Source organism: Rhinatrema bivittatum, chromosome 5, assembly GCF_901001135.1.
Source record: "Rhinatrema bivittatum chromosome 5, aRhiBiv1.1, whole genome shotgun sequence".
NCBI lineage: Eukaryota > Metazoa > Chordata > Amphibia > Gymnophiona > Rhinatrematidae > Rhinatrema > Rhinatrema bivittatum.
In genome coordinates, this window is record NC_042619.1 from 15,751,677 (window position 1) to 15,775,950 (window position 24,274).

Genomic DNA, 24,274 nt, shown 5'->3' on the forward strand with positions numbered 1-24,274 from the left:
TTGTAGCCTTAAGAATATGAAAGGGGAATGGACTACTACCAGTGAAGGGATTGGGAAGGTATTCAGGGAGTTTTACCAAAAATTGTATACTAAAGAAAACACAGGTGATGGATCTGAATCCATAGTGGTGCGGCCTAAACCAGGTAAAGACCAGGATCTTACAGGCCTATTTCCTTATTGAATCAGGATGAGGAAATCTATGCAAAGATCATTGCTAATAGGCTAAAAATGACTATGCCAGATCTGATTTCCCCGGAACTAACTGGCTTTGTGATTCAGAGACGTTCTACAACAAACGCAAAGAGATTACTTCTGGCAACAGAGGCGTGTAACTACTATAAATTGAGAGACCCTATAATAGTTTCGACACTGCAAAATCGTTTGATAGGGTGGATTGGGATTGGTCACAATTTGTAATTTGGATTTCTGGGAGATTTTTATAAAGCGATATGGTTATCATATGATAATCCAAAAGCTCAGATTTCTGTTAATGGTATTACATCTGGAAGTTTTAATTTGGGTTGAGCAACTAGACAGGGGTGCCCCCTGTCAACACTTCTTTTTATTCTTTCCTTAGAACCCTTTGCTCTAAAAATAAAGCAAAATCCGTCAATCAAAGTATATATTGATCAGCAAGAGATCAAGATGACGACATGATAATGACATTGACCCAGGCCAGGACGACTCTTCCACTGATTGGGAATTTCTCGGGATTAAAATTAAACCTGACAAAATCAGAAGCTATGGATATAACGGGGGTTCTACGAGATAACTGGCCGTGTTTCCCATTATCGTGGGCAGGGGAAACTATACAATATTTGGGGATTAAAATCCATAAGAACCCAAGAGAATGGTATAGTTATAATATTCAGCCTATTATTCAGGAATGCAGGAAGAAACTACAGAGTTGGATGCATTTTCCATTGTCCATACTAGGTAGGCTAGCCTTGATAAAAATTATTTTGATCTCAAAGTTTTTGTATGTTCTGCAGATGACCCCACTGATGCTTCTAAAAAAAGGAGATTGTTATTTCAAAAAATATGTTCTGCTTTTATATGGAAAATGACCAAAGCACGGTTAAATATGGAGGTGTCTAATGACGCCGGGGGATTAGGGCTCTCAAATCTGTGCCTTTATAACACAGCCGCAGCCTACAAATTCTAAAAGAATGGATTACAGCAGATCCTAGACATCAAATCTCAGGTTTAGAAGGAACATTTGTTGAGTCATATGGTAAAAAATACATTATTCATGCTAAGAATAATTTGCTACCACAATCTTTAGTGGTGAGGACAGTGAAAACAGAATGGAAGCTTATTAGGAATCCGGTAGGTCTGCATTGGGCAAGATCTATTCTACTACCACTGCTGGGGAACCTGGAGTTTCCATCGGGTCGAGTCCCACTTCCGCTCCTTGTGACCTTGGGCAAGTCACTTTACCTCCCCATTGCCTCAGGTACATACATAGATCGTAAGCCCTCTGGGGATAGGGAAATACCTACAGGACCTGAATGTAATCCACTTCGAAGTGTGCTGAAAAAAGTGAGAAAAGCAGAATATTAATCTAATTAAATAAATAAATAAATTAAATAATATGAATCGTAGCTTCTAGAAATTAACAATTCCATCATTTAGTAATCTGAGCACTGGGGATATACAACCTTTTCTTTATTGTTGCAAGCATTTGCATCTCGCGGATAAGGAGTTTTTTTTGCTTACATCCAACTTAGGAGTTATTTTGGTTCTATTAAGAAGTCCGGTACCAGAGGTTTATATAATGGATCTTTCCACCGTCTGGTACAGCTTAAAAAAAAAAAAAATCAAGTAAAAGTGTCATGTTTGTATAAATTCTTGCATAGCTCTGACCACTTGGTATTACCAGCTCTGGCAGATATATGGGCTGCAGACTGAAGGTGCACCTTGACGGAGGATGATGAATATGCTTGTGGGAATCTAATAAGTAAAGCAGTTAATGCTGTAATATATAGGGAGGTTCACTTCAAAATCCTGCACCAAATAATTTTCTGGGCACTAAAGGCCTTTTATGTCTTAAGTGTTCACAAGCAGCAGCGACGTTTCTACACTCTTTATGGGATCGGGGGCTAATATATTCTTTTTGCCAGGATTTGCCACAGTTTTTTTTTTTTTAACCGCTCTATTCACTGTTCCCTTTTCTTGAACTGCAGCGTTCTGTCTGTTGGGGCATCTGGGAAGCCAACGACAACTTAAAAACTCAAAGTCTATAGGAACGGCTGGACTGAACGGGTCCGGACACAGCAGATTGGAAGATCGCCAAGTTAAGACTTATTACTTTCGGAAAGAAAATCAGTGTAGTGTCTGAAGTGATGGCAGCGGCTGATTAGGGGGGCAGGGAATAGAGTGCGGGTGGGATCTGCTCCATCTATGAATTACTATGTCGGTTTGATATAGCTCTGAATGGTATAGACTCAGTAATCTATGGTGGTGGGAGCTGGGTATTGGGAGTTATAGAAGGCTGATGTTTCCACTTGACAATGTTTAATAGATTCTGGTTTGTCTTTGAAAATGGTTAATAAAATATTAATAGAAAAAGCCCAGCACACCCTGACCCCCAACTCCTCCCCTGCCTAATTCCAGCACACCCTGACTTCCCTCCTCTCCAGCCCGATCCCCTTTTCTCTCTTACTGGTCCAGCCCCAGCACACTATGCCGCGCCTCTATAGCACAGCCCCGATCCCCTGCTGCAGCCTGATCACAGCCCCTCCCAATCTGCCTCCCTAACCCAAACCCAGCACACTTCTCACCCCCTCAGCCCAGATCCAGCACACTCCCGGCTCCCCCACCCGGCCCCAGCAAACTCTGACTCCCCCCACCATTACCAAAATGAAGACACGCTAAACCACTCAAGATAAAAAAAAAACAAAAAACCCCAACCCCAAACCTTTAAAAACCCAATGAATGAAAGTATTCCACCTACCAAGCTCGCTTCACTGAATGCCCCCCTCCCATCGCCTATCTCACCCCAACCCTTACTAAATCGCTGGGCTGCAAGGCTTCTGCAGCGGGAGAGGTCACATCGCTGCTGTCCCAGTCCTCTAGCTTAGAAATATAGCCAACCGGCAACCTGGGGGCTGGCGGCATTCTGTTATACCACAGATTCTGGCCCTCAGGTTCACCAGCAGCCACTTTTGCTAAGCCAGAGGATGGGCAGGAGTAACAGGAAAAGCCCCCGCAGCACCAGGATTTGGGAAAGTGCTGGGGTGGGGGAGTCATGACCGAGATTCCATCGCCGAAGTGGGTTCTGGGACGGAGGCTGCCACCAGGACCCAGATCTTTTTTTTTTTTTTTTTTTAAATTTTGGAATGGGATGGTTAACGACCGATAGGGAGCAATCGTGCGCTGATGTGCTCAGGCCCACCCCACCACTCTGCCAACAGACACCGCTACCGAGCGTATTACATGCACAAACGTCAAAGCTGCTACAGCCCTTCCGGTGCATGCAATACCATCCGAGCCAGGCGGGAAAGGCCAGAGGTGGGAAAGCTGCAAGGGGACATCCGAGCTTTCCTTCCACCTGGCTTGCTGACCGCGGGAGCCGTCTAAGACTGCGCAGAGCGCACTCCTGCACAATCATGGCAACGGACGGTAAGACCCCTCAATTTGTCTCAAATATTCTGAAGTGTACAACGCTGTTCCAAAAACCGTTGACCTTTGTTAGCCTTTTCTTTGGAAAAAGCTTGTGTTGTCAAAAATAAATGCGGTGTGTTATTGGGGTGATCGAGTGTGGGCATGCGCGTCTGGCCTCTGCTTTCTCATCTCCTCCTCCGCCCCCTCTCCTGTCCTGTACTGCTCACTTCCCAGAATAACTCCCCCTGTTGCAGCTGCCACATCTCCATCTGCAGCCACCCGTGCACCCCACTCCCCGCATATCCATCCCATTGCTGGGGGGGGGGGGGGAGGGGAAATCTGCCACCCTAACTCCAGAGGGTACTGGCATGCTACTATCCTCTCTGTATGAACATCCTGTAGTGTCAGGGCCAGCCTGGCTGGATAATCTTAAAATATCGGAGGATGGAGAGCGTTGTTGCAAACCCTACCCGGGGGGGGGAGAAGAGGAAAAACAAAAAGTATTGGGAGCCCTGGGCGAGGCTGCAACTGCAAAAAAAAAAAAATCCCCGACCACGAAGGTCTGAACGATTTAAGAAAAGAGCTCTCAGGTCAGCTTGTGGGATGCCCCTTTATTAGAGACAGAAAAACGCTTGGGCCTTATATGTTGTGGCGTGTACAACGATGTTAGAACACCAGCCGTCGTGTGCTATCCGCCGGCGTGAAAAAGACATCCCCGTGGTGTAAACCTGCATTTGCAGGAGACGTTAGGAAAAAAAGAAGCGCAAGTTGGTGCCTCTTTCATGTGTTTATTTGATTTAGATCCCAGTTTTCAGGCACCGGAAGTATTTCCTATTCCCTGAGGCCTCATTTACGAAGCATTTTTCCCCCATAGACGCAGAATGGGAGAAGAGCTTTAGTAAATCGGGCCCTGAGTTTCTGCCTGAAGCTATGGAGGGTAAAGTGGCTTGCCCAAGGTCACAAGGCCTGTGGGTAAACTTTACAGCGTCCCCTCTAGGATACGGCCTTCACGTTCCCGGCCCAGAGCCTGCTGGCGGCACAGCCCTTTCACTAGCATGCGCACTATAAAGCTGACGCCCGGCCTGGAGGAGCTGCTACATTTTTTTGCTTTCTCAGCTCACCCACTCTCGCTAAAGGGCACAGAGAGGAGAGCGCACCACATTATTTCTCGTGTATCCGAAAAGCCTGCTTTGCATCTTTTCTTCCTTCATCTACAGCAGTGGTTCTCAACCCTGTCCTGGGGACACCCCCAGCGAGTTGGGTTTTCAGGATATCCACAATGAATATGCATGAGAGAAAATTTGCATACACTGCCTCCATAACATGCAAATGTTCTCTCATGCATATTCATTGTGGATATCCTGAAAACCCAACTGGCTGGGGGTGTCCCCAGGACAGGGTTGAGAACCACCGATCTACAGGCACACATTCGCAAATGTTATTGCATGGATATTATTGACATCGGTTTAGCATGCACACTAGGGCCGTGCTTCACGGCGCACTATTTTTTGAACATGCTACGGTTTAGTATACAGTCCTCTTCTAAATAACAGAGGGCAAATCAGACAGGCTTTTGGAGGCAAAAAAAAACCCAAAAACAAATCGATGTGTAAAATGATTTAGACTCTTAAGTGCTTGCCCAGGGACATTATCCAGTCACCAGATCTGAGCGCAGGAAGGAATTCTTTTTTTCACCGTGCTCAGCACGGGCTAGAAGAGAGAGGATTCGTTCCCTTCTTTCCCCTGGATTCTCACATACTAGGGCAGATGCAATAAGACACGCGTGCAGTCGTCTCCCCTGGGCACTCGATGCTGTATTTAAATGAGGCGCTGCCTGTAAAAGGGCGCGCGCTATGGTAGAATTGTGCGTCCGCATCGCTCAAATGCAGCGGGCGCTCAATCCGAGCGTCCATTTTTATCCCACTTCTTCAGGCCGATTTCTTTGATATTCTGCTGAGGTTGCTGAAGACGCCCATAGCTAAACGCTCCTTGCTATGGGCGTCTAAATTGCGTGGCCATAAGAATTTTTATTTTTTTTTTTTAAATCAAGGCAATATACATTTATTTATTTTTTAATACTGCAAGCGGTAAATTTAAGTGTCACAATGATACTAAGTAGAAGAACACACCAAGGACTGTATTTTTGTTATTTCTCAGGCGCCCTTGACTCATGAATTGACTTTACTCCACCTCCAGGGCTGGCCTTAAATTTGCTGTGTTAAAAAGTGTGCGTTGGGCGCCCAGTGAGTTCCTGCTCTGGGGTGTAATAGCTAATAGTCTTATCCCCATGGAAATGTGCATGTGATAAGCGCTATCGGCTACGCATTTGTTCGGGGATGCTTTCTGGATGCCCTGATCTCCTCATTACATCGGGTGCTAGTCTAGCACATCCAGAACATGCACCCAACCTTGCGTAGACCTGTGGCGTTAGGCCGAGTGCACTTTATCGCATCGGCCCCCCAGAGAGAGTTGTAAGGCAATGAAGAGACTGTTGGATTCTAGGGGATTCCCCTCCCCACTGGGTCTTTTAAAAATATTTTTGAAATCCTTATCTATTCACTAGAAAAGGAACACAGTTAAAAATATCATTTGCCAATAGGACAGATTTGAATCATGCAAATGTCTGATCCTTGTTCTCTGCATCTCTCGTGTATGCCTTTCCCATTTTTCTGGCACACATTAGTGAGGAAATTACTATTCTGATGTACTGATTTTCCTTCTGTGCCACAAATGTGGTTACTAAATCCTGTGGTTTGATATAAAGGAGCATCAGTGAGTAAGGGTATTACGTGCAGTATGCTGCCATCCCATTCTAACTTCTGCGCACTTTGGGAGCAGTATGTTTACCCGTTTCACATCAACTGGAAAATCCTTAGAGACGTGATCTCTGATAGAGAACTGTGCTGCCAAAGGCTGGTGCTTTGGTTATGAGCACAAAAGGACTCAATGTAAATATAGGTCACAGCATCTCATACCATGGAGATGGGGATTTGCATGCTCGAACCCCAGGAGTGGCAAGTCCCAGTAATTTGCAAGACTTGGTAACCAATGTCACATTTATTTATTCAGAAATATTTGTATCCCGCATGTGTCATAACATTCATGGCAGGTTACAGCATAACCCACTTATTATTGAACAATAGGTGAAGAAAATATTAGATGCCAGAATATGTTGGTCAACTTGAACTGATCATGTGACTACACCAACACGCATCCATATAAAGAGAAAATTTAAGACGCTACCCCTATAACATTCTTGCAATCATCATGATCATGACCATCATACTAGGCATCATTGTATTAGCTCACACTATTAAGGCTCAGCCTTATTCATAATCATAGGTCATTTTACTAGATGGAAAGTCCCCACAGTATCTTTTTTTTTTTTTAAGGAAGTATTTTTTATGCAATTAAAATTCTAAAAGATGAAGTACTTAACTTCTTTATATAACAATATTTCCGTGACGGTCCTTCGTCTCCTGACAAAAGCTGGTAACCCCACCCGGGGCCGTGCTTCGGACTGCTAGTACTTTATGCCGGTCCTTTTTCAAGGGCAATTTTCTTAGAAGTTTCAAACATTAGCAATTCAGCGTTTCAATTTCACTTCAATGCTCAAGGTTCTGGCTGCAGAACAAAACAAGTGCTGGAGCCCTACAGGACCTGATGTTTCCTGCACAGTGAGTGCAGGCTCTGCAGTCTGCAAAGAACATTACTAATCTTTATTTTATTTTGGGTACATTATTATTTTCTTCCCAAGGTCGGCCCAATCTATGTTATTAATGGTGCGAATTTGGCTTGGGATTTAGAGCGTGCTTAATCCGTCCATATACCGAAGGGAGACCGGGGCAATGGGAAAAACTAGAGTGAGAAAGGGAGGGAGAGAAGAAAAACAATCGAGAAGCGGGGGGAGGGGAGAGCGGTGCCTCGCCGGGAACAAAACTCAAGCGGCTCCTGCGTCGCTCTCTTCAACCTTGTCGCGAGAAGAGACAGAGCATGCGCCGTGCAGTCCCCCCACCACGCGGGGACTCACGGCGCGCGCCCACAGCAGCCTGCTAGCCGGCTCTTTCAGAGAGCATGCGCAGTGGAACTGCTCCCTGCGCGCCCACTGCGAAAGCACGCCAAACAGAAACACTTGAGGTCTGCGGGGGAGGGGGACTGGTAGGTACTGCGCATGCTCCGAGTCCCCGCGGTATCTGTTGCTGGTTCCGCGAGACGAGGCGTTGCGTAGAAACGCGGCGCGCAAGGGGAAAACGTGGCCCCTGTAGTCTGCCCATCCACCCAACTAATTCAGGTCCACAAGGGCGAGAAAAGCTAAAGAGGGAAGTGTGTGAAGGGGAGGTAAGAGAAATGAGGTAAAGGGGAAGGAGGTGGTGTGGAGGAGAGAAGTGAAGAAAGGAAGGGTGGAGGTGAATTGAAGGAAATGGGAGGTGAGCACTGGGAGAGGAGGGGAAAGAAGAGAATGGAAGACTATAGGCAGGAGAAAGAAAAGGAAAATATGGGTCTTAGGAACGACAGCAAAAGAGAATAGAACGAGTAACGAAGGAAATGTGGAAAAATGGAAAAGCTAGAGAAACTTAAAATAAATTGAAAAACAAGAAAGGAAAGACATTGAGGAAGAAGCAAAACCTAAAACTAGACTAGAAGATCAAGAAATACAAAGGTTTGAAAAAGTGCTGACAATTCTTATTTAAATCAGTTTTATTACCCCTCGTGTAATTATCAGCTGTCAAGGTTTTAGCCTGTGTATTTTGCTATGCTTATGTGTTTGATGGAGATTCTAGTATAGGTGGAATATAATAAATTTAAAATAAATGTTACAGGGTAAGTTGGCAGACCAGGAGTTCAGCATGGAACTGGGGAGGTGGACAGAGAGGCACCGGCACAAGGAGATGGAAATACATTTCTTAGGGGGTGGCACTTGAACTCTCTTTGCCTGTGGTGATGCTTATGAGTGGTGGGAGCATAGGTAGTGACTGCCCTCAAGACGTGGGAAGATGGGTAATCCACATTGGTCCCCAGGTGCTGGAGACCATTGAGAATAGGGATCGAGGTTGACTGATAATGAAAGGACAAGGAAAGACAGAACTTTTAACCAATAGCTGAAAACTACTAATAGATCCAGTAAAAAATTGCAGCCTTGAAGACTGCTGGGCACCCTGGATAGGGTACTGCAAAGACAGGGACACTTCTCTCAGTGGATGATCCTGAAAATTAAGAGTATGCAACTAAGTTATTAAATACCACAAACAAGGTAATAATTTATTTAGCATGCCAACAGGATTCAAAGTGTGCAACCCATAAGCAGGAGCAGCTAAGGTGAGATTACACTGTGTAAGCCATACTTGGAATTTGTTATACAGCTGAACCACTTCTGCTCTCTGAGTACAAACAGCTGAGGATGGGAAGCAGACCCCTCTGATTTTAGATTAGCTCTGGACTGTTCTAAGGCTGGGAAACCACAAATAAAAATTTCACCCAGCAGCAGGTGCTACTCTGTCTCCTCTATGGAATGAAAAGAGGGTGATGTTTCTTCTTTGCTAGCACTTGTACATGCGAGTGATTCAGCTTCTACCATGCTGTGGAGTAATAAGATGCTGTGGAAACTTTCATAACGCTACTAAGGCACTTCAGACCTGGCCTATAGCATCCTGAGCCCTCCTTAAACTCTGCTACTGCACTTCAGCCTTGTCCTATAGCACTCTCTGCTGTTCCATTCCTGAGCCCTTCATGCAGCTCTGCTAACTTACCACCATCCTGAAATACTACACCAGTGCTTTCCAAACCTGTCAAGGTGACACCACAAACAGTTGGGTTCTCAGGATATCCACAATGCATATAAATGAGAGAAATTAGCATACTCGTGCTCCGGGTCTGCATTGTATGCTAATTTATCTTGTGCATATTCATTGTGGATATCCTGAAAACTCAACTAGCTGTGGAGTTATCAGGGCATGTTTGATAAGCCCCGTATTATACCCTCTCCAGTACCGAGCATCCCTTGCTAGGCTTATCTTGGACCTTCTATCCAATTATGTCATTCTTCTTACTCTGATAGCACTTTATGTACTGCGTTTCTCTTAAGAAGATGATCCTTGACAAAATATTCCTTTGGGTGTTTTTTTTTTTTTTTTTGCTTTGATCCTCTAGAAGATCTGGTTTAATGCATTTTGGATTTGGTTTCAATTACTTGCCATTCCAAATTAGAGCTCATGGTGAATTACAAATTCAGGTAAAGTTGGTAGGACCCTGCCCCAGAGGGCTTACAATCTAAAGGGGTCACTTATTAAGCTGTGGTATTTTTCCCTCTGGGTAGAATACAGAAGGGTTTACTAAGCTGTGCTACTCAGGATGTGCATTCGTTGACATTTGTGCATCCGTTTGTTTTGCCAGTAAGTGCATATCTAACGAATGGACAAATCACAGCAAATGGTGTGCACCTATGTAGGTGCATAATAGACGTATATGCACAGCATTCGTTTTGTGTGCACATTTGTCCATTTGTTTTATACGTGCTTAGCGGCAAAGCGAATGGACGCACAAATGTCAACAAATGCACATCCCTACTCAGTACTTAGTAACCCTGCTGTATTTTCCCTGGAGGTAATACTGCCAGGAAAAATACTGCAATTTAGCTGCTCTGCAAATTCCATTAGATGATGGCCACAGTTTGTGGGACCACCATAAATTAAAGGGGCCGATCTGCCCCAAGTAAGACCCTGTCACCCTTCGAGGCAGCCAAAGCCCCCAAAAATAAACTTTAAATATTGTTAAATTGCAGAAAAGGGCCCCGCTCCCAGTCCCTCCCCCCCTTTTTCAAAATTCCTTTCCACTGGAGGTTGGCTTCCCCCCATGCTAGCCCACTCTCCTGACCCTCCCCCCTCCCCCCCAGTCTTACTAAACTTGCCCTTTTAATCTAGTAGAGGCCCAGAGTGTAAGAACATAAGAACATAAGACATTGCCATGCTGGGTCAGACCAAGGGTCCATCAAGCCCAGCATCCTGTTTCCAACAGAGGCCAATCCAGGCCACAAGAACCTGGCAATTACCCAAACACTAAGAAGAACCCATGCTACTGATGCAATTAATAGCAGTGGCTATTCCCTAAGTAAACTTGATTAATAGCAGGTAATGGACTTCTCCTCCAAGAACTTATCCAAACCTTTTTTGAACCCAGCTACACTAACTGCACTAACCACATCCTCTGGCAACAAATTCCAGAGCTTTATTGTGCGTTGAGTGAAAAGGAATTTTCTCTGATTAGTCTTAAATGTGCCCCATGCTAACTTCATGGAGTGCCCCCTAGTCCTTCTATTATTTGAAAGTGTAAATAACCGAGTCACATCTACCCGTTCAAGACCTCTCATGATTTTAAACATCTCTATCATATCCCCCCTCAGCCGTCTCTTCTCCAAGCTGAACAGTCCTAACCTCTCCTAGATTCCAAACCCAGGGGCAGTTATTTTCAAACATGGCGCTGGTTGCCTCTTGTGTGGAAGGGGCAAAGGCAAGCTGTTGGCCATCCAGTGCCATTTTTGAAAAAGACTGCAGCAGGCTCCCACTGGACTACCAGGGCAAGTTTGAGAAGTCTCGGGAAGTTTGGGGGGGGGGGGGGGGGTGTTTGGGGGCAGGGCCTGTACTGCAGTTTAACGGCCTTTAAAGTTTATTTTGGGGATTTTGGCATCCTCAAGGGGGCAGCAGGTGAATGGGACGGATACGTTGGATCTTTGACACATTTGTGTGTGTGTGGGGGGGGTGTTTACTTGGGGCAGATTGGCCCTGGGGGGAGGGGGGGCATCAGGACACAGTTCTGCATCCTGTTGCTCCCAGAGAAACTTAGCTACAACTCGAGTTGTAGCTAATTTTGAATCAAATAACATGGCTTGTGACTTTGGAGGCAAGCTGTGTTGTTTGATTTGCCTCTTTTAGGCTAGTAATGAGCTGATTAGCATACATTTGCATGTTAACCAGCTCAATAGCCTACTTGCAGTGCTGGAGTTTGAATAATAATCTTATTTCAGATACCATGTGTTATTGCTGCCTTAGACCATTTTACCTAACTTGTAAATAGACCTCTAAGTTTGTCGCTCAAACAATGGAGGGTAAAGTTACTTTGCCCAAGATCACAAGGGGCGTTAATGGAAGAAACGCAGTTTGAATCTTAGTTTCCCTGGTTCTCTAGCCTCCTACTCTAACCACCAGGCCACTCCTAACATTTTGTAAGTAAGTTAATGCCTTATCCTGTTTGCCTGCCCAAAATGACTGTCCTCGTGTAGTTGGGCTGTATGGTCTAGATGAGGAAATGGTATTTCCTGCAGCTACTGGATTGTATGCAAGCGCCTAGATTACATGCACAGCCACTGGGGGGCACCATATTTCACCAATCTGCAGCTGCAAATGGGAGGATTCAATGCGCCATGATATAACCTTCCGGACCCATGAACATTCCACATGCATGGCTGCTTTTATTATTCTTGTTATCATTTTTAGGTTATATATTCCAGCATTGTCAAGCCTCAGTGCTTTTTACAATTCAGCAGAGAGCAGGAGAAAATGAATGGGGAAATTTAAAGGCCACCTACCAGGGTTAGAAGCAAAGAAAACAAGGAAAAGGGAGAAGGTTGGCTGAGCCCTAAGTGCAATCATACTTATAGAGCCTCATCTGCTGCGAACCATTCTTAAAGGGAAGGAGATTTTAGCAAGTGTACAGGCACCGTATTGCTGCAACAGTGTCTCCGCTGGTCTCGATGGATTTTTAATGAGGCCAGGGAAGAGGCAGAGGACGGCAGTGCGAATAAATTGGCTATCCTTGCTACCTCACCGCCCAGATCAACCTGAACAGGAGACAAAACCAGGACCACCACATCCCATGCATGGAGATGTAGCTCCTGCATTTTCGTAGGGAAATCATAACTACAAATCCGTGCATGCGATGGGGTAAAACCAGGACTGGATCACCCTGGTTCTGGTTGACTTGGGCAGTGAGGCGGCGATCCCAGATATGGTCTGTTCTGATATCTGAAGATCCATCTGACCCTATGGCTGGTACAGAAGCTCATGGAAATCGGGGTTTCTGCCTATAGCGAAGGATGGGAACGGATGCAGAGTGTGCAGATCCTGAGATAGGATGCTGCTTGGAAAGGATCGGTGTCCAGAGGGCTTAGCAGATGTAATTATACTGAGGTTAAATTACAGCAAGGGCATGCATTAGCAGAGGCCAGTAACACATGTAACAATGATATTACGCATCTAGGAGCTGGCTGGTGATGACTGCTTTGTGGGAGGTAGGGTAGCGTGGTGCTTAAGATTTGTGGCTGGGAATCCTATATCTCTTCAGGTTACCCAGTTGGGATCTCCTCTCTTTGCTTGATCTAGACTCTTGAAGGAAAAACTGGATTTTTGGCAGACTGAAAGGTTGATTTTATCTAGAGATGATGCTATCTGTGAGCTTTCAATACCACAGAGTTCCCTTTTTTAGGCTGAAACACAGTAGATCCCTGCTTCACACAAGGGCTTTTCTAAGGAACCCTATGCTTCTTGTACTGTTGGTAAAGCACAACCTTACGAAAATAACAAAACATTCTTTTAGACTGTCATTAAGCTACATATGGGCAGGAAAGCAGAAAAGAGGGTAAGAGAAAATCCTTGAGGTCTCCTGTGATTTTCTGATCGGAGCTGTATGGAGAGAGGCAATAAACTTAACTTTAAAATGTCTTGCTATGGTCCTGGTGGCAGTGAGTACCCAGTCAACCAGCAGCTGCCAAGAAACATACTGACATGTTGGTTAGATGGGAGGGGGTATCTGAAGGTAGTCACTGTTAGCTTTCATTGACTGCTTATTATGAAGAGTTTTTTAAAATCCCCCCCAAAACACAAAGCGCTGAAGTAATTCGACCAAGCTGAGGTCTATGTTTTTTGCTATGTATGTCATTTCATTGGCATTTATTTATTTATTTAGTGCACATTTTCATTGTATTGCACATACCCAAAAAGGAAGTGTGAAACTGACAGAGGTAGCAATCCCCCTGTTCACAGCTCAGGGAGTTCTCGGAATATAGCATGGGGTTGGTGGATATATTAACAGATGACCCTTTCTGTCAGCTAGCCAGTCAGTCAGTATGCTAACCACGTCCTTTTTTCACAATATTTTAAACCATCCAAGAACTAGATTTGCTAAATCTCTGCTGTAATTAGCATATGCCTATCATAGTTAATCACAGAGAGATTCCGATGAGGTTCAGGACCTGCCTACTGACACTGCTTAATTATTTGAAGTTAAGCAGAAAATCAACATTGACTTTGGCAGCGGCGGATTCACGATGTCGGACTGGCCCGGGTATTTGCGGCCCAGGACACATCACGTGGTCTGCTGAGTGTGGCTCTGTCACGGCCGTGCACGGCAGACCACGTGACTGGAGCGATTGGCCCACCGGGGGATGCCCGATCCCTCGATAGGCCAATCAGACCCTGGGCTTTAGATTCAATGCAAAAATGATCTTCCTTGTTTTCTGCTAGCACTCTTGGCAGTGAACCTGCGGGTGACTAAATAAAAGGATAGCTTTTTTAGTGTCTAGGCAGATGAATCCAGAACATACATTGCCACCCTCTAGTCTTCAGGCATGACAGATTCCAATGATAGGTTCAAAATTATTAACAGATCTACAATTTCATTTTTAGTTCTTTCAGAACTCTGGTGTGTATGCCATCTGGTTCAGGAGACTTGCTACTCTTTATTTTGTCAATTTGCCCTTATTACATCTTCCAGCTTCACAGTGATCTGTATCAGCTCTTCTGAATCATCACCATTAAAAACTGTTTCCAGTAAACATCACAGCAAATAATTCATTTAGTCTTTCCGCTATGACCTTATCTTCCCTAAGGGCCTCTCTTACCCCTTGATCGTCTAACGGCCCAACCAATTCCTTCGCAGGCTTTCTGCTTTGGATATATTTTAAAGGTTTTTTTTGAGTTTTTGCTTCTGTGGCCAACTTCTTTTCAAATTCTGTTAACCTGTCTTATCAATGTATTACATTTAATTTGCCAATGCTTATGCTATTTCCTATTTTCTTCAGCTGGATCCTTCCAATTTTTGGAGGAAGTTCTTTTGGTTAAAATAGCCTCTTTCACCTCATCTTTTAACCATGCTGGCAATTGTTTGGCCTTACTTCCGCCTTTCTTAATGCGTGGAATATATCTGGACTGCGCTTCTAAGAAGGTATTTTTAAACAATGTCCATGCCTGTTTGAACATTCTTAACTTTTGAGCTGAACCTTTCAGTTTTTTTTTCCATTTTCCTCATTTTATAACAGTTTTCCTCTTGAAAATTTAGTGCTAGTGCTGTAGATTTCTTTTATCCCCCTTCCAGTCATTAATTCACCTTTGATCATTATGATCAGTATTGCCAAGTGGCTCCACAACTGTTACCTCTCACCAAATCTTGCTTTTCACTAAGAATTAGAACTAAAATGGTTCCTTCTCTCGTCTGTTCCTGAACCAGTTGCTCCATGAAGCAGTCACTTACTCCTTCCAGGAATTTTCTCTTTAGCCTGCTCTGATGTTACATTTACCCACTCAATATTGGGGTGATTGAAATCTCCCATTATTACTGCACTGCCAAATTGGTTAGCTTCCCTAATTTCTCTTGGCATTTCATCATCCGTCGTACCATTTTGGCCAGGTGGACGGTGGTATCCAATCCTAGAGATAAGCTGCATTGCTGAGACTTCCTGCCCTAGAGGTAACAGGCTTTGTATCCCTGTGCCAGTCCCTGAAGCCCTCCAGTACTTCGACAGAATGGGAAAGGAAATGGCTTTCTGTGTCTAGAGGCAATAAGTTAGGAAAGAGAGCCTGTGGTGGATGCTAATGCAGAGGGCTTGGCAAGTATAAGGATTCTGTACTGTGATATTAGTCCATTGGGACGGGACTTCAGTTTCAATCCTTTTTATTGACCAGTCTATGAACACAACACCTACAAAATTAAAAAGCAATGAGAAAATGTGGCCTGTGTTTAAAGAGAATGTAGCAGCACATAATGAAAAGTGACACTCCGAGTGACAGTAGAATAAATTAATGGAAATGGGAAATGTGCTGAGGTGATAAGTCATTTTGACGCACACAAAAATCTGTGAATTTAAAGTGTGCTAAAAGCAGAAAAATCAGATGCGATTTGGGCATAGCTGAAGTAACCGTGTGGAGGATTTTCACTGTTGAATCTGGTTCATTGTTCTCCTCTAAGTGCTAATGTTCAGAGAAAATGCATTTCTGCAGGGATTTCCCACACTGCATTGATTTACTGCAGCAAAAACATGATGTATCCTCTGCTTTCTTCCTAAGCCTGTCATGCAGACCTCCTAGCTCCGAATGACATCATTTCCTCCGATGTCCAACTTGTCTCAAAGGGAACAGAGGTTCTTAGGAAATAAATGGCTATCTTACAGTCCTCATTTCATTGCTCTTTATATGTAGAATGTTTTCATCTATTGAGCCATCAGAATACAATCAAAAGACCTGAGGGACCTAAGATGGATAAAGAATTTTATTTGTATGCTGCTGATGTCTGTGATAGGAGGAAGTGCAAAAGTGGCATTTGTGAGAGAGAGAGGCAAAGGGGAGGACTGTGAAAGGGCTGATGAGGAAAAAAGCAAAATTGCTTAACAAATATATCTGCACAGTGTTTACTGTGGACAGGCCAGGAGCAGGAACACGTAAAATGCGCACACATAAGATTGGAAGCGAGGTAAATTAAATAGATATTCAGAAAACGGTATTCATGAGGCTCTTACTAAACTTAAAGGGGCAGATTTTCAAAGGGTTACAGGCCCCGGGCCTATTTTAAAAAGGCGTGGCGGCGCGCGTAAAGCCCTGGGACGGGTGTAAGTCCCGGGGCTTGAAAAAAGGGGCGGGGCATGGGCGGTCCAGAACATGCCCCGCTGGGCCGGGGATCACTGGCCGGCGTGCGCAACTTACTTCAGCCTCAGGGCTGAAGTAAGTTTTGAAATAAAAAAAAAAAAAGAAATCATCTAAGGTAGAGGGGAAAGGGCGGGCGAGGTAGGGGAAGGTGGGGTGGGGTGATAAGGAAGTTCCCTCCGAGGAGGGAACAGGGGAAGGCAGCGCGGCTCGGAGCGGGCTCGGCACACACACAAGGTGCACAATTGTGTACCCACTTGCGCGCGCCGATCCCGGATTTTGTAACGTGCAGGCATATATGTGCTTGCGCCGTACACGTAGGCTGCGCGCGGATGTTTAAAATCCGGCCCAAAGTGAATAACGCGATGGGTCTGGCTGGGATACAACCAAGGATATAAATGGAGCTTAGGTATCTCCACTAGCTGACCTTCTCAGGGCTTCTTTAGAGTCGGCAGTGGTTCTGGAGGACTGGAGACAGGTGGGTGTGGCTCCTATTCACAACCATGGGAATAAGGAGGAAGCTGAGAGCTACAGGCTGGTTAATTTGGACTTCTGCAGTGAGCAAATTATTAATAGAGGTAGGTTTTGTCAGAAGAATCTGATCAATTTCTTTGATTGCATGACCAGAGAGTTGCATCAGAGGAGAGCTCTAGATATAATATTTGTATTTCAGTAAGGCAATTGACATGGTTCCTTATAGGCGATTTATAGAGTGAGCGCCTTTGGTATAGGCACTAAAGTGACTGACTGCGTTAGAAACTGGTTGAGTGGGAGGCGACAAAGGGTAGTGGTAAATGGCGTTCTCTCTGAGGATAGGGGCGTTACTAGTGGTATGCCTCAGGGATTGGTCCAAAGTCCAATCCTTTACAACATTTTTGTGAGTGATGTTGCAGAAGAATTGTCGGGAATGGTTGGTCATTTTGATGGTTATTCCAAAATCTGCAACAGAGTAGACAGCCAGGAAAATGTGGAAAATATGAGGGATCTAGTGAAGCTCAAGGAGTGGTCTAGGATCTGGCTGCTAATATTTAATGCTAAAAATGCAGAATTATGCATTTAGGATGCAAAAACCCAAGGAAGCAATACAATAAAGGGGATGAAATTCTTCTAAGCACAAAAGAAGGGAAGGGTGATCATATCTGATCTTAACGTGGCCAAACAGTTGGATAAGGTAACAGCAAAAGCCAGAAAGATGCTTGGCTGCATAGGGAGAGGGATAGATGAAAAAAAGGGGTAATATTGCCCCAACATAAGCCCCCAATATAAGACCTCATTTGGAATATTGTATACAGTTCTGGAGATCACATCTTCAAAAGGATATAAACAGGAGTTGCTCCAGAGGATGACTACTAAAATGATTAGTGGGCTTCGTTCTAAAGCATATGGGACAGACTTAAAGATCTAAACATGTGTACCCTAAAGGAAAGGCAGAATAGGGGAGATAGGGTTGAGATATTTAAATAACTCCAAGGTTTCCATACATAGGAGGCAGGCCACTTTCAAAGAAAAGGAGGCTCTAAAACGAGGGATCATGGGATGAGAGTAAAAGGGGTAAAATCAGGAATAATCTTAGGAAATATTTCTTTACAGAGAGTAGTGAATGCATGGAACAGCCTCCCCATGGAGGTGGTGGAGACAAGGACAGTATCTGAATTCATAAAACCATGGGATAAACCCAGAGGAGCTCAGAGGCTGGAGATTGTAAAGATGAATAGTTGGTGTGGATGGGCAAGCTAGATAATAATATGGTCTCTTCTGCCATCATGTTTCTAATCTGTGAGGCCTTCGTTTGAAAGCATCTCCATAGTGAGAAAAAGCTGCTGTATTTGAAACACTATTTGCATTTATCCCTCAAGTTGCAGGAGCTAGATTTTCATGTCACCTACATTTGAGACTCTAAAAAAAGTACCTTTTAGATGAGGAAAGGAGAAAGTAAGAATCAGAGGATCAAGGGAAGTTATAAACAACTTTCTGTTTAACTTGAAGTGGTGCTGAATCCTTGCTCATGCCTTTGCTGGTTTTAATCTTTATTTTGGAACAAGTTTGTTTTTACTTTTTCTTGGTCCTCTGGTTCTGTCCTTTTCTGTTTCAACTCCGATTCCCAGTTTGGAGGCCACCAGAATGATCTTTCTTCCTTTTACTTATATTAGTTGACTGCAAAGACAGCTCATTCTGTACTGGTGAGATGAGTGCCATAGTTTGCCTGTTCTTCTGTACATGTACAGTTCAAATAGGTGTGAAATGAGTGACTATCTCAGGTGGAGAGGGGAAGGGGCATTTAGGATCTAGGCAAAAAACAGGATGACAAAGCATTTAGAAATATATATTTTTTTTAAAGATAAACAATAGTGAGGTTTAGAAGCAAGATAGTAGAAGGGTTTTGGAGAGCATGGTATACTGCCAGGAAAAGAGGAGTTGAAAAACAAAATGAATCCCTTGTTCCTCATGAGTCCAGTCTGATTTCCAGGGACTTTCCTGGGCTAAGTGTAACTGATCCAGGACATTCCATGTCAAGTGGACCAATTTAGAAGATCATCCATGCTTGACCTCCTTCAAATAAAATTTTGTTCACTAGGGCCTCAAACAAAGCTCTGCAAAATTTCTCAGCTGTGTCTCTATTGGTTCAAGGCACTCTTGAAATACTGATCTCACTCAGAGTACTGTGCTCCGCACAACACAAAAGAGCTACTTTGTCCGGCACTGCAGCCAAATAACCCCTATTAGGGGCCTGAAATTTTGTGGATTCTTACAACCTCTGGTGCTAAGTTCCTAGGCAAAGTTTGGAACCTACCATGAGCTTGCCACTCTTTTTATGGGCCAGCAAAGTGCGTGAAAAATTTTACAAAAGAAATTTAAGGCCTACTTTGACTCCTCAAACTTTAAAAATGTAATTAATCTTTGCAATCATAGTAACGACTCATGTTATAGCTGAATGGAACTTTGGCTCCAGCCATGGAAAATCACCCTGTGATGGGACTGGAGAAACAAATGTTCAGCTGCCTGTGCTAGTATACAACGCCCCCACTCAAAAACCACATTTTGACACCAAATGATCTATTTGACTTTTGTGATGTGTCCCTGGTATCAAATTTTACTTTGACCCAAAGGAGGACATTGAAGCAATCAGACCTATTCAGGATGAGAGGTTTAGCAAAGGTCATACAGTTGCTGGCCCAAGCCTATTGATGCAACTAAAATTTGCATTAGCAACATTTTGAATGTCACCTCATTCATTGCAAGTGTTCTAGAACATGAATGTGAATATTTTCCTGCCCCTCAAGAATCGAGCTTCCAACCTGGCCAGTATTTAGCTTGCATCTATGATACTTCCTGGTGGTTTGGCCATATATGTAAAGGCTCAGTTGAGGAATGTGATGTCTTGGTCAATTTCTTGCATCCCCAAGGTCCTGCCAGGTCATTTTACTGGCTGCCCCATAGAGACACCTGTTGAGTTCCAGAAAAGCACATTATTTCTACCCTTGATGCACCCATAACTACTAAATCAGGCAGGCAGTTCATTTATTCATAAGCCACTTTGTCACGCATTGATGGAATATTCAAAAGCATATGCAAGGCAGGAAAAAAAACGAAGTGAATTTTATGAAATCTGCAGTTTAAACAATTCTTGAATGTGTAGTGACTTGCCTTTTCTTGTTTTGTGCTTAAATAAAAGCTTGGAAACCTGTAGCTGGTACCTTGTCTGGCTGTCTGGAGTGGCCCCTAGGTGACGGGGTTGTCAATTTTGATGAATTGGCAGTGGCTGAGCCACCACTTACCAATGCAAGGTAACTAATCAGCATACAAAGTTTTGCATTGACTTTGACTGATTTATGAAAATGTCTAAACAAATGTGTCAGAAGCTACAAATGTGGTAAGCACAGTAAACTGAGCTGCATTATAAAATTTCACATCTCTAGCTCATTTGTGTGTTACATAGCAGGATGTAAAAGATGCCTCTTTTTAACATAGTGTGCCCACGCGTGCAAATGATGCATATTGTTGGGGCCTTAATTCTGTCCAAAGGGGCAACTTTTGTAGAAAAAAAGATGCGCTTTCAAGTGGCATAAAAATAAAAAGATTTAAAACTACACAGTAGAGATATTTGCACCTGAAAATTGGAAAAAACTTGCATAAAAAAGTGACATTGTGACTTTATGTAATTATATCTTTGCTTCCAGTTGCCTGTAAAGCCTCTTAGTGCAAACCTTATACGTATATGCCATGGGCCATGACTACTGGTCCAGTCAGGGCCTGATTCAAACTATAGGTCAGGAGCAATGAGGAGTCAAAGTAGGCCTTATATTTCTTTTGTAAAATTTTTCACATACTTTGCTGGCCCATAATAAGGGAGTCAAGCTCATGTTATGTTCCAAACTTTGCACTGGGTCTTGCCATCAGGGTTTGTACTAATCCACAAAATTTATGGATCCTGAGAGGTATTGTCGGGCTGCAGCATCTGGACAAAATGGCCATTTTAGGTTGCGCGGCGCGTAGAACTCAGAGGTGACCTCTAGTCAACTGCTTCTAGCTCTCCAACCAATGGAGATCCAGATGAAAAATTTAGTGCGGTTTTGTTTGAGACCCTAGAGAACATCCATGCAACATTTTGTTTGATTTTGGAGGAGGTTGAACATGGACCCCTGGTCCACTTGATATGGAATGACCCTTCTTTTTGTGGGTGGTCCTGAACCTAACACAGTCATACAAGTCTTCTCCGATAGTTGGAGAATATAGAAACTGGACCTCTGATGAGGAAACATTTTATCCTTAACAGCAAAGCAATTTTACATATGTATTTTGGCTGTTACATAACATAAGATTTGCCATACTGGGTCAAAGGTCCATCAAGCCCAGTATCCTTATTTCAGCAGCGGCCAATCCAGGTCACAAGGAGCTGGTAGGATTCCAGAAGGCTGATAGACTCAATATTACTTATCCCATTGATAAACAGTGCATTTCCCCAAGTCCATCTTAATGGTGTATGGATTTTTCTTCCAGGATTCCAGTTACAAAATAAGAGATGAAGCTTTCCAGAAGTATATGATTTTCATTTCTTGGACAAATAGATCCAGAGACAATATTATTTACATCATCTAATTTAAAAACAAATTTATGTCCATATTTCTGCATCCTTAGTTAATGGGTGAAATGGAGATTTTAGGGGCTAAGTTTGATGGCCAGTCAAGTATGGCTCTGCAGTGCAAACCCAGGCTTGACTATTGTTCCACAGGATGGCTAGGAAGTGCTTGTGCAAGATTAGGTGAATCCAAAACCCATCCTAGAAAGATGATGGCAGAGAGAGACCATATGGCTTCTCTAGTCTGCCCATTATGTCTCCCAGCTCTGTGCAAGCCTCTACTTTCATTCCCCTTCACGCTGTCCTACAGCCTGCCCTCTCTTGGTGGCTGCCCCCTTCCCAGCCCAGGTTGGGTAGATGGATAGCACAAATGTAAAGTCCAAACTGGTCAACAATTACAAGTGTCCAGAGAACAATCGTGAGAAAACAGCAGCATAGTTTAAAAAAAAAAAAAATGTGGACCTGGAGACTGAAAAGAGAGGATAAATATTTTTGGTACAAGGGTGGTTTCATTAAGACATTTTTTAAATTCTAAGAATGTGCATTATAATAATGTATGAACTCTATATCACAATAAACGTAATTGTAAACACTATGAATATGAATTTTAACCGTGAACAGTACCTTACAGATACACTTGGTCATGACCTACTTCACTAAACAGTTGATTGTCTTTAACGATTTATTGTAACTGAACCTTTTGTGGCACCTGAATGTACTATAGTATGCATCCACCTACATTAATTTACATGCCTACTTGTAAACCGTTGCGATGGAATATAACTTAGTGATGGTATAGAAAAGATTTTAAATAAATAAACACTAGACTTCTTCTCTTACTTCCCTCTTCAGTTTCTCATCCTGTTGCCATAAGAGCTCCATTTGGGTGGGGTTTGGATGGGTCAAGTGGGGTTCTTTGTCATGTATTCTAACAAAAACTGAAAAGTGTATTAAACAGAAGAAAAGATTTAATCTGCTAAAATCAACAGTTAAAATAAGGGTTCAGTAGTTCTTACTATCTAGACAGATTTCACTGTATTTATCCAGTGCCTGGGGAGTTTCAGGAGACCCTGTCCTCAGAACTGGGATGGGATTTCAGCAAAGATCTGGTTCCTCTGCACACTCGGTCAAGACTGGAGAGTTCCAGCAGTTTTGGGGCGCGTTCTCGGTGGGTTATATGGGAAGGACCCATCAATGCCTTTCATCAGAAAGCTGCTGCAGAATGCTACAGTCTTATCGTGGAAAGCATGTTGTTCAAGCCTCACTCTGAACTGAGCAGGCATTCCAGCCCCCAGTTTGGATCATGATACCTGCAGGCTGGTTTAGGGGGAAACAAAAGTCTCCGAGTGAAGTAAGGAATCATAGTAGGGAAACTGATAAGCATGGGGGTAAACCTACACGGCAAGGCAGATGCTACCATAAGCTTGCTGGGCAGACTGGATGGACCATTTGGTCCTTTTCTGCCATCATTTCTGTGTTTCTATAAAAAACAAAACCAAACCAGAACAGTTTCACCACATGGTATTTCCACACGTTCCATCTGGAAGACTAAACCAGAAGTAAAGTCTGTATTTTTTTTTTTTAAACCAAAGGCATGTTCATCAAAGAACACCGTTGATCCTTGGCCTCTATTACTAAGAATCGTGTACCTATGCAGGATTAGTTCATTTCTCCACCTGTTGCCTTTCCCTGCCCTGGTAGGGATGAACTAATGCTACACAGCACGTTGTTTCCACAGTCTTGTCTGAGAGCCTTCTGGGCCTCCTTGGTGTTTTCTGCCCAATGCAGGAGAGCCCAGATTCTTCTCCAGGCTGTGGCACCACTTGACCAGCATAAGAATTATCCAAGGACGGTGTTCTTTGTGAGCTTTTCAGGTCACATTGGTTCCTCTTCGTCTGAGCAGTGTGGCATGGAAGAGCTTTTCTTTAAAAATCAGAGCTTACTGCTTCACTATAATCGTTAATAAATGCATAGCGCCATCTGGAATGTGTTGGAACACCAGGGTGATTAGAAATGATGAAAAATATAAAAGGAAAACCTATTTAGCACCAGCTGAAGTGATTCTTAAAGATTAAGTGCATTGAGGTCCTTACTGTTGCTATGTAGCAGGCTTTACGCTCATTATGTAAAACTGACAGAAGCATATGACATTATTTTCAAACTCGATTTAGAGAGATGTGGAAGTATTGGAGAAGAGTACCATATATTGTCAGATCTTATCATAATTCTTGCTTTAGAAAGAGCTCTGACAGGTTGCCAGGCCGTGCCAACAGTTCCAGGAAGAAAAATGTGTCAGGACTCCTAGCTTTGTCTTGACTAATTATATTTCTGTTTACAGTTTCAAAATGTAATTGTTTAACTGGAGATCACTGAGGAATTTAGGATGCAAAGGGGGGAAGCACATCCTGCCTGAATACCTTTATATGGATGTGACGTGTCAGTTCTGGATGAAAATGAAGGCTTGTGGCAGGACGGTGAAGTGACTGACTGGCCCCAGATCAACGTGAATGATTCTGGTGTTTTCAGTTCCTCTTTCAAAGCAGGTTTTTTGTTTTGTTTTTGGAAAAAAGGGAGCTGAAATAAAATCCAGAATTTGTTGACTCAGAGCAAAGCCGGGGGTCTCCCTCGGAATCTGCTGAGTGAGGGGATGACGTGAGGGGGGGGGGGATAGCATGTCTGGCCCTTGAAA